Here is a 5,275-nt window from a genome sequence, read left to right on the forward strand (position 1 = left end):
AGCTGTTCGTCACCGCGAGTGTGAGCTGTCGTCGCGTGGCCCAGGGCTCCCGGCAGGACCGTCCAACCACCCCCGGGGGGGTGGAGGGGAGCAGGCAGAGGCCGTTTCCTCGGAGCCGCTGCTCGCAGGGACCGGGTCAGCACCACCGGCCCTTGACAGAGTCCCCAGGCAGACAGGCAGGCGAGTGGGAGCGCGTTATAGTTTCCATGTGCGTGTCCGCGGTCCTTGTCACCGTGGCCTCAGTGTTCTGTGGGTGGATGCCGCCTGCGCAGGTGGAGTGCGTCTGTACGTCCTCTCTGGGGTTGTTGCTGTGTGTGATACCATGTGCCTGTACAGGAGGCCTTCGTGCACGTGCGTCCGTGTTACGTGACGCGTGTCTGCTACACACGCGTGCAGATGTGTGGGTCCGTGGTCACCGCGGAGATACAGGGTGCGTATGTGACTGTAAGGCGCACGCGCAGCACAAACACGGACGCCGTAGAACAGGTCTGTCGGCGCCCTCCAATGTCTTGCATGTGTGAAAGCTTTGTTGTAGGAGACGCGGGGGCTCCAGGGTGCGCGGCGGGGCGGGGGCAGCGCATGGCTGCTTGGGGCGCGCACTTGGGTCCTCTCTTGGAAACGGCACAGAGATTATGGACGCGGTCATCGGGCGCCGGCCGCGTGGGCCGTGAGACAGGGCGGCCGCCTGGCTTCCCGCCGCAGGCTGAGCTGCCGCGTCTGCCGTGGAGACAGCGGGCTGCTTCCCGGGCGGCCCCACTTCTGTCTTCCTATGTGGCGGTCGTCAGTCCCGCGCCACAAACCCCACCTGGCGTCTCCCGAGTGTGAGGCTGGCGGGTACCGAGTATCTCCAGCGTGTGCTGTGGAGCTGGCCCCTGGGGACACGAGTCCTGAACCGCCGGCGCAGGGGTGGGGCGTGGGCGGCAGCGGCGCTGCTCCCAGTCTGGGGCTGCTGGGCTCACCGGCCCACGGCTGTGTCCTCGCTCGCGCCCAGAACGAACCAGAGCCTGTCCCGCTGTGCGGGCACTTGAGACGTTGATTCGGAAGGGAAAGCTGTTTCAAAGGCCTCTCTTGTGCTAATAAAATGCCCACAAAAGCAAGGGCCCCTCTTCTTCAGTGGAGAGGTTCCCTGAGCCCCGCGCTGCCCCCGCGACATTCTGCTGTAAGCCCCAGGCTGTGCTGGACACGCCGTCCTGATCCTGGACACCCAGTTTCCCTTGCGGTACCGTGTCCAAAGCCATGTGGCGTGGCTCCGGCCCGGTGTGCGGACCCCACTGACCCCTGACCTCAGAACAGCTCAGCGAGGTCCCGGCCCAGCTGGACGGACCCCCGGCCTCCCGGCTCCACAGCCCCTTGTCATCCTCCAGCACCTTCGGTGTTCACCCGCGACTCCCCAGAGCCTGGGGGTGAATGGAAACTCGGGGGTCCCGCCGCACGTCACCCCCACGTCACCTTGGAAGCAATATGGAACGTCACGACATGTCTTCCTCCATGCGGGGCATTCTAGCGACGCTAGAGGAGCTCAGGGGAGGGGTGGTCTCTCCCCCGGGGGTCCAGCCCCTGTCGCTGGAGCAGGTTGTCTTCCAGACGGGAGTCCGCTCGGGTCATCCAACAGCCCCTCAGTTCGCACAGGCCTGGCCCCGGCCTCTGTCCAGCTGGGGACCTCGGGACTCAGGACTCGTCCCTCAGGCTGTGCATGCCAGGTGCCCGGCTCTGCCAATGTCCCCCGCCCGCCCCACTGTCCTGTCCTCAGGCAGACTTGGACCTGGCTGTGGGACATGACCCGGAGGCCGAGAACCCCCTGGCTCTGTTTCTGCAGGGCTGCCCAGGGCTCACCCCCCCGTCCCCCCAGCAGGCTCCCCTCAAGGGGACTCCCCATGAAGGTCCCTCCCCTGCCCCTCCCCTACTCCCTCAGGGTCGAGGGAGGGGCTGGCCCTTGCCGGGAAGGACCCCCTCCCTGGTCTTAGGTTCATTGGCTGGGCCCTGACAAGCAGGCTAAGAAGAGACGGGCCCTGCATCGTGCAGGCTGCTGTGGCCTCCGACGGGAAGGGGAGAGCATTTTGGAGCCGTGGCAAGAGGAGGGGTGAGGCGCAGAAGTCCAGAGAGCGAGGTGTGTATGGTGTGGCTGGGAGCCTCCTGCTAGAAAGAGGGGGGCAGGGCTTTAATCATGGCTGCAGCTCGAAATTATGTGACCCCAAAGTGCATGTTTGGAGGGCGGCGTGTCTGAAGCCGCCGTGGCCCGGGTCCCCTCAGCCAGTGGAAACCGTGGCAGCAACCTCCGTGGGTCTCGCCGTGCCCCCCTGAAGCAGAGCTGGGAGGCCCGTGGGAGGGTCTGCCCTTGCCCCCCGACTCCCCTGATCTGGGAGCCTGTGTGGTTGGAACGCCTCCCGCCCATCGGAAGCGCGTGGGCCTGCGGCTCCCCCTGGGCCTGCCCTGCGGCCCAGTGCCGGTCTGTCCACGCCTTTTAGAGTCTCCAGGAGAAAGAAGGAGCGATTTGCTCGAGGGCACGTGGGACGCAGAACCAGCCCCGAGTCCTCTGGGTACACGCGGCACAGCCCCTGTCTGGTGAGGAAGAGGCGGCCCCGTGTACAGCAAAGTGGTTTTACGTAAGAGTTTACAGAATAAGAAAACATCTCTAGGGGCACCTGGGGGCTCCGTCGGTGAAGCATCTGCCTTCTGCTCAGGTCATGATCCCGGGGTCCTGGGTATCGAGTCCCACATCGGGCTCCCTGCTCGTGCTCTTTCTCTCTTGCTCACGCTCTTCCTCAAATAAGTAAATAAAATCTTTAAAAAAGGAAACCATCCGGACCATCATCTCATGGTCTCATGTATCTTAAGGTCATGGACTATGTCCCCTTTTGCATCCTGAGTACCTGGCACAAGGCTTGGAGTCCTATCCCAGGAGCGAGTCTGCCCCGAGTGCCTCACAGAGAAGACTGGATTGATCCAGAGTGTGGGAGGGGGAATTCTAACATGGTCCCTTATTTTATATGACATTTCTATGTATATTAACTCTTTTCTTTCTTTTTCTACCTTCGCTTTTCTGTACCATCTAATGTAAGATGCATTAAAGGTGACTGACCGTCTCTCAGTATTTAATTTGCAAGATATCCAAGTTTCAGTGTTATTTATCAAGAGAAGAGATTAAGGTCATCCCAAAATATTTAAAGTGATGTATTGGACTTTGTATCCTCTTTTGGGAAGAGGGTTGATGTGTTTTAAATTGTATGTGGGATAGGGGCGCCTGGGTGGCACAGCGGTTAAGCGTCTGCCTTCGGCTCAGGGCGTGATCCCGGCGTGATGGGATCGAGCCCCACATCAGGCTCCTCCGCTATGAGCCTGCTTCTTTCTCTTCCACTCCCCCTGCTTGTGTTCCCTCTTGTGCTGGCTGTCTCTCTTTCTGTCAAATAAATACATAAAATCTTTTTTAAAAAAATAAATTGTATGTGGGATAATTTCACTATGTTAGGTGGAAGACAATTTTGCTATTATTTTTTATTTGGAATAAAAGTGGCTCAAAGAGGCATGTTTGGTTGACAAGGAGTGGATTGTGGTGGTTTGGGCCTATGTCAATTTAGCTGAGATCTAAGTACATTTCCTAGAATTCCTTCCCCTCTGTGTTGCTGCAGGTTATGGTTGACCGTAAGAAGAATTTACATAATTTTTGGAAAGCAAACACGAAGCATCCGTTGTTACGTCTGGAAGGCTGGTGCAGACCCCAGGTGTGGGCAGCACTCACGCATGCTGTAGCCGGCACACAGATCCGCTCCATTCAGATGGGGCGGCTGGTCTCCCAGCTCCCCCAGACCTCCGTCCACGCGCCTGGGTCCTGGGCCAGCCAGACCTGCAGCTCCATCCCGAAGGTCACCAGTTTCTTTTACTGGCGAGAGAGACACAGGTTTCAGACGTTCCTGAAGGACTTCAGTTTTCTTTGTGGGTTACAGTTTTCTCTTGTTTTGCTCTGCTTAAAAAATGTGTTTATTACTGATGATGTACTATATGTTGGCTAATTGAATTTAAATAAAAAATGTGTTTATTGTGGTAAAATATGCAAAGTTTACCGTCTTAAAACTTCTTACGTGTACTGTCTGGAGACATCGAGTGCATCCGTAATGTTGTGAAACCACCAACACCGTCCACCCCCATCTCTTTTAATCTCATAAAACTGAAGCAATAATTCCCCCCATTCCTACCACCCCTACCAGCCCCTGGCAACCCCCTGTCCCATTCCTGTCTCTGTGAATCTGACTACTCTAAGGGCCTCACACAGGTGGACTCATACAGCGATTGTCTCTCCGACTGGCTTATGTCACTCAGCACAGTGTCCTCCAGGTTCACCCATGTTGTCTCGCGGCTCAGGATGTTTTTCCTGTTTAAGGTGGACTAGTGCTTCACTGTGTGTATAGACACATTTTGCTTATCTGGGCATCCATTGAGGGACACCTAGATTGTTTCCACATTTTAGGCACTGCAAATAACGTTGTTATGATCATGGGTGTACAGATATTTCTTCAAGACTCCTTTTTTCAATTCCAGCACATACCAGATGTGGAATTGCTGAATCTTAGGGTATTTCTATTTTTATTTTTTTCCTTCTATACTGTTTCCCATGGTGGCGATTCATTTTACATGACCACAAACAGTGCACAAGGGTTCCAATTTCTCCATATCCTCACTAACATTTGATATTATCTGTTTTTTTTTAAATAATATCCATCCTTCCCTTCCTTCTCCTATTTTCCTCCTTGCTATTCCTTATGTTCCACAAATAAGGGAAAACATATAATTGTCTTTCTCTGCTTGACTTATTTCACTAAGCATGAAGACTGGGGGAAACAGAGGGTGAGACAAACCATGAGAGACTGTGGACTCCGGGAAACAGACTGAGGGTTTTGGACGGGAGCATGGTGGGGGGATGGGCTAGCCTGGTGATGGGTAGTAAGGAGGGCACGTACTGCATGGAGCACTGGGTGTCACACGCAAACAATGAATCATGGAACACTACATCAAAAACTAATGATATACTGTATGGTGACTAACATAATATAATAAAAAAATTATATTGATCCTAATGTATACAAGGTGGATCTCATTGCATTTTTGGTTTGCATTTTCTTAATGATTAGTGATATCGAGCTCCTTTCCATGTGCTTAGTAGCTGTCTGTATATTTTCTTTGGAGAAATGTCTGTTCAAGTCCTTTGCCCATTTTTGCTTTGGGTTGCTGTTGTTTTGTTTAGAGTTTTAGGAGTTCTCTATGCATTCTGGACATTAATCCC

This window comes from Ursus maritimus, unplaced genomic scaffold, assembly GCF_017311325.1.
Source record: "Ursus maritimus isolate PB19 unplaced genomic scaffold, ASM1731132v1 scaffold_58, whole genome shotgun sequence".
In the NCBI taxonomy this organism is placed as follows: Eukaryota; Metazoa; Chordata; class Mammalia; order Carnivora; family Ursidae; genus Ursus; species Ursus maritimus.